The sequence below is a fragment of the Rhinopithecus roxellana genome, chromosome 12 (genome assembly GCF_007565055.1).
Source record: "Rhinopithecus roxellana isolate Shanxi Qingling chromosome 12, ASM756505v1, whole genome shotgun sequence".
In the NCBI taxonomy this organism is placed as follows: domain Eukaryota; kingdom Metazoa; phylum Chordata; class Mammalia; order Primates; family Cercopithecidae; genus Rhinopithecus; species Rhinopithecus roxellana.
The window spans coordinates 79,589,961-79,598,655 of record NC_044560.1 but is presented as its reverse complement, the minus strand read 5'-3'; the positions used below and the strand labels follow the sequence as shown (position 1 = coordinate 79,598,655).

The following is an 8,695-nucleotide window of genomic DNA, read 5'->3' as shown; positions in this document are numbered from 1 at the left end:
ACCTCGTGATCCGCCCGCCTCAGCCTCCCAAAGTGCTGGGATTACAGGTGTGAGCCACCGCGCATGGCTAGGATTGTTTTTTTAAAAACATAAACAGCATGAGGAAGCAGGCATGGTAAGACAGGCTTAGGGCCACGGATAGCTGGCTGCTGGTGAAGCAGCACAGGGCAGGCACATCTGTGGGTGGGGCAATGACAAGCCAAGGTAGCCATAGTCCCTACCCCCAATAGCCCCAGCCCAGATAGCATTCAAATCTTCCTGGATGGGCCTGATGCCTGTCACTCACCCTCTCTCTAGCACTGCCTTGTGTTGGTTACTCAGGGCCTGGGAGAGGAGGTGGGGATTGTAGATCCAGGGTGGGATCCACTTCACACCCAGAGTTCACCTGGCCACAGGCCAGCAAGCAAGCCCATGAAGCACAGCTCTAGACACTGAGCCTCGGCACCTCCAGCTGCACTTTCTAGTTATATATTAGGTTTTTAAAAACCATAAATAAACAAGCAGACACAAAAACAGCCACTTTGAGGAGAAAGTGGGAGCTAAAACAGCTGACCCTCAAACAGCTCTGCCAAGCCCCAGGCCAGGCCAGGCCAGGCCATCTGGACTCCAAGGCCCACATGATAGTTACAGAGGATGACAGTTCCCACAGGTACTTGTCAAGCACTGTGCTAGCTTCTCACGGAGTCTCAGAATGCCTCCTCACCAATACCCTGTGAGGGGAGGCCTGCCTCACTAGAGCACAGGAGTTTCCTAAACTCTTTCCAGGAAATGGTTAGCAAAGTATAGAGCTGGGGGAAAGCCCACTCAGAACAAGTGACTCCCCAGGGTCTCCCTAGACTCCGTCCCCTTCTGCACATGGGGTCTGGAGGTGACGTGAACAGCCTCCTAACCCCCTCCATCCTGCGCTCTCCTCAATCAAAGTGGCTGTTTTTGTGTTTGCTTGTTTATTTATGGGATTTTAAAAACCTGATATTTTATTTATAGTAGTTTCAGGCTTATATGTGTGTATTTTTATAGACTTTATTAGAAGGAAGAGGGCTTAAGACAATAACATTTTTTTTTTGAGATGGAGTTTTGCTCTTGTTGCCCAGACTGTAATTCAATGGCGTGATCTCACTGCAGCTTCCACCTCCCGGGTTCAAGCGATTCTCCTGCCTCAGTCTCCTGAGTAGCTGGGATTACAGGCATGTGCCACCACTCTGACTAATTTTTGGCATTTTTATTAGAGACAGGGTTTCACCTTGTTAGCCAGGATGGTCTTGATCTCCTGACCTCAGGTGATCTGCCTGCCTTGGCCTCCCAAAGTGCTGGGATTACAGGCATGAGCCAGGAAGACAGTAACTCTTTTTTTTTTTTTTTTTTTTTTTGAGATGGAGTTTCGCTCTTGTTGCCCAGGCTGGAGTGCAATGGCGCCATCTCGGCTTACCGCAACCTCCACCTCCCAGGTTCAAGCGATTCTCCTGCCTCAGCCTTCCCAAGTAGCTGGGATTATAGGCATGTGCCACCAAGCCCGGTTAATTTTGTATTTTTAGTAGAGATGGGGTTTCTCCATGTGGGTCAGGCTGGTCTCGAACTCCTGACCTCAGGTGATCCGTCCACCTCGGCCTCCCAAAGTGCTGGGATTACAGGTGTGAGCCACTGCGCCCAGCCGACAATAACATTTCTAAAAGGTCTCAGTGGAGAATAGACTTCCATGTCACAAATGATGATATTGGCCTCCTTCTGCTGCCTTTGGGCAAAGTATAAATAGTGTGAGAATTGGTATGTTCTGGGTTGTGGTTTCAGTGTGGGAGGGCGGTTCCTCAAGATGGAAAAACAAATCTCACTGAGCTGTAGGAGCCACACTCACCTTTTATCACATTCCCCACAATGGTCTTTCACTTTTCTTCTGTGCTTATATTTCTTTAAACATACATATTATTTTGATTATATATATGTGTGTGTGTATATATATGTATGTGTGTATATGTGTGTGTACATGTGTACACATACAGGTCTCACTCTGTCACCCAGGCTGGAGTGCAGTGGCCGAATGATGGGTCACTGCAGCCTCAACCTCCAGTGATCCTTCCACCTCAGCCTCTCAAGCAGTTGGGACTATAGGCATGCAACATCACACAAGGCCAATTTTTAAAATTTTTCTAGAGACTGAGTCTCACTACATTGCCCAGACTGGTCTTGAACTCCTGGGCTTAAGCAATCATTCCATCATGGTCTTCGAAAGTGTTTCGATTATAGGTGTTAGCCATCAAACCCAGCCAAAAATATTTTTTAAAGAACTGTTACAACCAAATTATGAGCTATGGTTGTGCCACTGCACTCCAGCCTGGGCACTAAAGTGAGACCTTGTATCCAAAAACAAAGCAAAACAAAAAAATTTATGACCTCATTAAACTTCTAAGGTTGTGTCATCTGTGTCCCATTCCTGCCCTGTAAGCTATCACTGTTAAATATAATGGGTATTGAGAAGACTATTAGATGTTAAGAAATTCCTATATATTCTCTAAGTGAGAACAAGGTATTCTGATGTGTCCCAAGATTTCCTCACCCCTACCACCAGGGTCTAAACTAGCAAATCAAACAGGACACCCACAAAGGACAGTTGGCCATTTTCAAATAGAAAATGAAATACCCCCGTTAGTGAGAGTAATCCAGTGACTTTAAAAAAGAGAAGTCAGACTGAGATGCAGCGCAGTCAGGGCACAATTACCCTGGAATAGCCACTTCACACGGAATAATTGAGGAGCCTTTCTAAGATGAACAAATTGGAGTAACATAATTCTTTCTTAACCATTTTCAGCCTCGGCTGCCCCCAACCCCCACCCCATTCCTAATGGACATCCCACGATGTGGTCAGCAGTGTGGTACAGCATGGTGAGAAAGGGGCTCAGGGATGGGATGAAGGTCTTTCCTGCATTATCAAAATGATTAAAAAGTTGTTTAAAAAAAAAATGTCCAAATGGACCCGGCACGGTGGCTCACACCTGTAATCTCAGCACTTTGGGAGGTTGAGGCGGACAAATCACCTGAGGTCAGGAGTTCGAGATCAGCCTGGCCAACATGGCAAAACCCGGTCTCTATTAAAAATACAAAAAGTAGCAGGGCGTGGTGGCATGCGCCTGTAATCCCAGTTACTCGGGAGGCTGAGGCAGGAGAATCGCTTGAACCCGGGAGGCGGAGATTGCAATGAGCCAAGATCGCACCATTGCACTCCAGCCTGGGCAATAAGAGCGAAACTAGGTACCAAACCAAACAAAAACAAACAAACAAAAACCACAGTCCAAATGTTCTTTTCTTACCCTTAAGTAGTTAATAAGATGCATTATACAAGCAGACCCAGGTAAGGGAAAGAGCAAGTGCATCTCAAGTCTCAGCTCACTTCTTAATTAGCTGTAATTCCCGGTGCACGTTACCCTACCTACTTCTGCCTGTTTTCCTATCCGTAAAATGCACTAACGCTGAGAGGAGGGAGTGCTGGTGCTTTGTCCAATCAGTGGCGCTGGCATGGGAACCGCCCAGTTGGAGAGGAGGGCGTGGCTTCCGGCATTTGGTGGAGCTTTTGTATCTCGCTGGCGCCAGAGCTTGGGATAAGTCTCTGCAGTTCTTCGTCCTCCACCTCGGGAGCCCCCGGTGACTGTCACAATCTTTGTTGCCCTGTGATATGCAGGTTCTGGGAGACGCACAGCTAAGATGCCAGGACATCCTGGAAGATGGGAAAAGGTGAGAGTGCGGGGTTGAGCATCCCGAGAGGAGAGAGCAGTGGGACCCTCCTCCCCACAGTCCGCTCCCGGGTCGCCCACCTGAGTCCCCGCTGGTGCAGCTCCGCCCTAGGTCCCTCTCGCCGTAAGATGGCGGCTGGGCCCTCAGCCGGGACCCCGGCGTCCCGCCCCGACGAGACTGTGCGGCGCCTTGTCTGGAGCTCCCTGGGCAGCTCTGCACGCAGCCCGGAGTATTTCCCGGATTGTTCAGGGATGCCAGGTGGGTCATCAGGGCAGAATCCTGACTCGGTGTGTGTGCGTGGGAGGAGCTGCGGCAGGTGAGACTCCCAGTCTCTTTTGTTAAACATTTTGTTTGAGACGGAGTCTTGCTCTGTCAGCCAGGTTGGAGTGCAGTGGCGTGATCACTGCAACTTCCGCCTCCCAGGCTCAAGCGATTCCCGTGCCTCAGCACACGCTAGAAGCTGGGATTACAGACCTGCGCCACCACGCCTGGCAAATTTTTGTATTTCTAGTAGAGAAGTGGTTTCACCATGGTGGAAACTGGTCTGGAACTCCTGGCCTCAAGTGATCTGCCCGCCATGGCCTCCCAAAGTGCTAAGATTACAAGCATGAGCCACCGCGCAGCCTCTTCTATTAAAGGGAATCAATGCTAAAACGTTAACGAGTTTATCTGAGCAGTGACTGGTGAAATGGAAAGCACCCAGCCATAATATGTGCCTGAGCGACATAAAGGAAAGGGTTTTATGAAGGGCGTGTGGGAAGGCAAACCAAATTCAAAAATTGGTTACAGTTATGTAGTCATCTTATTTGTATGATTCAGGTGGAAATTTCCTGGTTATGTAATCAGAGGTTAATTGCAGGTTTATGATTGGTTAAGCCTGAATTTTGTTTCTGCCTAAAATAGTAATTTATAAGAAATCGAGTTAGGTTTTTTGTTTTTTACTTGTGAACACAGGTTACTAGAGCCACTTCAGTCTAATTTCCTGCTTTTTAATTATCTTAACACTCCACAGGAGGACTGGTTTCCTCTGTGACTTCCTAATGTATGGCAAACAGGACTTCAAATCCACTTTTTCTCCTAGCTTAACTCAGGAAATTATAAATTTCCACTTTCGTTCCTACATTCTCAAATGTAGGAATTGAGGACAACTTCCTCTCTCCAATTTACAACACTATCAACTATTTGTCCTTTATTGTACATTTCAAACACAGTGTTTTAATTGTTAATCATGTTTTTACACAGCAGTGAATGGCAGGTTTTTAAATATTTGTTTTCTGTCTGTAAACAGTTTTTTTTTTTTTTTTTTTTGAGACGGAGTTGTGCTCTCGTTGCCCAGGCGGGAGCGCAATGGCGTGATCTCAGCTCACTACAATCTCCACCTCCCAGGTTCAAGCGATTCTCCTGCCTCAGCCTCCCAAGTAGCTGGGATTACAGGCTCCCACAACAATGACTGGCTAATTTTTGTATTTTTAGTAGAGACAGGCTTTTGTCATGTGGACCAGGCTGGTCTCAAACTCCTGACCTCAGGTGATCCACCCACCTCAGCCTCCCAAGTCTTAACATTTTACATAAAAAAGGTAGAAAATAATCCTCTGGAACTCCACTGTTAAAAAAAAGAAAACATCTCTGTGCCTCTCCTCCTTTTATCTTCCCTAGGCACACATACCTTATTAGTACACATTTGGGTTGAAGTTTTGCTTTGGAGAAATTACAGGACCCTTTACAACAGCCCTCCAGCCTTTTCTTGGTCATGAGATTCAGAATGGTCTGGGATAACCCAAGATACCCACAGTGGCCATATCTCTTGGAGTGTCTAATGAATATCATCCCCTAGGTCATCTCTTAGAGGACAGCCTGAGGAGTAAGAGTATAGCCTCTCAGAAGAGCAGCTGGATGGCCTAGGCCTGTGGAAAATTTCCTTGTATACCATTTGTCTAAAAAGCTAACCACTTAGAAAATTAAAATGATTTTTCACAAAGGAACTCTTACGCACTGTTGGTGGGAGTGTAAATTAGTTCAACCATTATGGAAGACAGTGTGGCAACTCCTTGAAGACCTAAAGACAGAAATACCATTTGACCCAGCAATTCATTATTGGGTGTTTACCCAAAGCAATGTGAATCATTCTATTATAAAGACACATGCATGCGTATGTGCATTGCAGCACAATTCACAATAGCAAAGACATGAAATCAACCTAAATGCCTATCCGTGATAGACTAGATAAAGAAAATGTTGTACATATACTCCATGCCACTGTGCACCCATAAAAAAAAAATGAGATCATATCCTTTGCAGGAACGTGGATGGAGCCATAAGCCATGATTCTTAGCAAACTAACACAGGAATAGAAAACTAAATACCACTTGAACTTAAAAGAATTTGGTAGCTTTTCCAATAATGCCCTGACAGCATTTTGATTTTGTTTGTATATGACACCTATTATGTATAAGACATTTGGATTACACAGATGAACAGGGTTCAACATACCTGCCCTACAGGAGTTTATAGTTCATTGGCATGGATAGGTGTAAATGATTAATTTATTCTGGAGAATAATACTTGTAAATAAAAAGACTTGTATTGAGGAGCTGAATGGTAATAGTGATCAATTGTGCCACTGACATAGAGGGAAAATCGAAGAGGGCTTTATAGAGGAGGTGACATTTGAGTGAGTGTTAGGGTTTAATACAACCTTTTTTGTGTTAATGCTGCTGGTGCAGAGTATACTCTTTTTTTTTTTTTTTTTTGAGACTGAATCTCACTCTGTCACCCAGGCTAGAGTGCAGTAGTGCCGTCTCGGCTCACTGCAACCTCCGCCTCCCAGGTTCAAGGGTAGCTGGGATTACAGGCGTGAGCCACTGCACCCAGCCCCAGAGTAAAAAATTATTTGCAGCCTGGCCAACATGGTGAAACCCTGTCTCTACTAAAAATACAAAAAATTAGCTGGGCGTTGTGGCGTGTACCTGTAATCCCAGATACTCATGAGGCTGAGGCGGGAGAATTGCTTGAACCCGGGAGGCGGAGGTTGCAGTGAGCCAAGATCGCCACTGCATTCCAGCTTGGGCAGTAGAGCAAGACTCCATCTCAAAAAAGAAAACAAAACAAAAGCCTGGGCGTGGTGGCTCATGCCTGTAATCCCCGCACTTTGGCAGGCGGAGGTGGATGGATCACAAAGTCTGGAGTTTGAGACCAGCCTACCCAATATGGTGAAACCCTGTGTCTGCTAAAAATACAAAAATTCGGCAGGCATGGTGGCGGGCACCTGTTTTCCCAGCTACTCGGGAGGCTGAGGCAGGAGAATTGCTTGAACCCGGGAGGTGGAGATTGCAGTGAGCCGAGATCACGCCACTGCACTCCAGCCTGGGTGACAGAGCAAGACTCAGTCTCAAAAAAAATTATTAAAAAAAAAAATGTTACCCATTGACTCTGAAATATATTGAAGGGTCCTCCCCAATGACATAAAAATGAACAAGTGTGTAAACAGTTAAAAAGTTTCTTCTCAACCTTTTTTTTTTTTTTTTGAGAGACAGGGCTCTGTCGCCCAGGCTGGAGTGTGGTGGTGTGATCTGGGCTCACTGCAAGCTCCGCCTCCCGGGTTCACGCCATTCTCCTGCCTCAGCCTTTCAAGTAGCTGGGACTACAGGTGCCCGCCACCACACGCGGCTCATTTTTTTTTTTTTTTTTTTTTTTTTTTTGTATTTTTAGTGGAGACGGGGTTTCACCATGCTAGCCAGAATGGTCTCGATCTCCTGACCTCGTGATCCGCCTGCCTTGGCCTCCCAAAGTGCTGGGATTACAGGCATTGAGCCACCGCGCCTGGCCATACATTGGTCGTTTTCTTATTTAAAACTAAGTGAGTAACCCTGACTGGTAAGTAGAAGCCTGAACTCAGTGACTCCAAGCTAAGGATAGTTTTGCTTGTAAAGGGAGAACATTGAAGGAGCAGCCAGTTCTGCCTGAGGAGCCTCCCCTACAGATGTCCCAGCCTGTTCACAATAGCCATAGACAGAGCATTTATACTTAGAGAAGCCACGGAGCCCTGAAAACCTTGAAATCCACAGGCAGATGCAGTTGGGATTGGCACAGAAGTGGGGTTGGGAAGCTCTTTCTAGGAATAGAGTTGTTACTATTCTGAGATTGTTTCTAGATTTTGTAAAATATGACAAATTTAGATTTAGGTAATAAGTCACTTAATTTTTTTGAGTCTCATTCTCTCACCCAGGATGTATTACAGTGGTACAATCTCAGCTCACTGCAACCTCTGTCTCCCATATTCAAGCTATCTTCCCGCCACAGCCTGCCTAGTAGCTGGGACTACAAACGTGTGCCCCGATGCCCGGCTAATTTTGGTATTTTTAGTAGAGATGGGGTTTCACCATGTTGGTCAGGCTGTTCTCAAACTGTGGACCTCAGGTGATCCACCCATCTCAGCCTCCCAAAGTGCTGAAATTACAGGTATGAGCCACTGTGCTTGGCAAGAAGTTACTTAATTTTTTTTTTTTTGAAATGGCGTTTTGCTCAGTTCCCCAGGCTGGAGTCCAATGGTGCGATCTCGGTTCATTGCACCCTCTGCCTCCTGGGTTCAAGCAATTCTCTTGCCTCAATCTCCCAAGTAGTTGGGATTACAGGCACCTGCCATCATGCCCAGCGAATGAAGTTACTTAATTTTAAAGTAGTATTGCAACAAGGGGAAAGCACCAACTATAAGATGTTGGAGAATTTTAAAGGTTAGAGAGAAAAGGATTTTCTTTCATAAGGAAGAGAAAACAAGGTCAGAAAAAAACTGGGAAGGGGAGGGATAGAACATGGTGAAAGTAGATGCTAGATCAGGGAATATTTTACGCAGAAGTCAGCCTGGTGTTTTTTTTTGTTTGTTTGGTTTTTTTGAGGCGAGGTCTTGCCCTGTTGCCTAGGCTGGAGTGCAGTGGCACAGTCTCAGCTCACTGCAGCCTCCGCCTCCCAGGTTCAGGCA

At 46.1% G+C, this 8,695-nt stretch overlaps 1 protein-coding gene across 3 annotated transcripts in view; it reads left to right on the top strand.

Annotated features, from left to right (window-relative positions):
- Window positions 1–3,584: 3,584 nt before the first annotated feature.
- ZNF724 (zinc finger protein 724) overlaps window positions 3,585–8,695 on the top strand; it is a 53,810-nt gene continuing 48,699 nt past the window's right edge. For all 3 annotated transcript variants that reach the window (XR_004052243.1, XR_004052244.1, XR_004052246.1), the window contains exon 1: window positions 3,585–3,720. The gene's annotated coding sequence lies outside the window, so the exon portion shown is untranslated. The remainder of the gene's footprint in view (window positions 3,721–8,695) is intronic.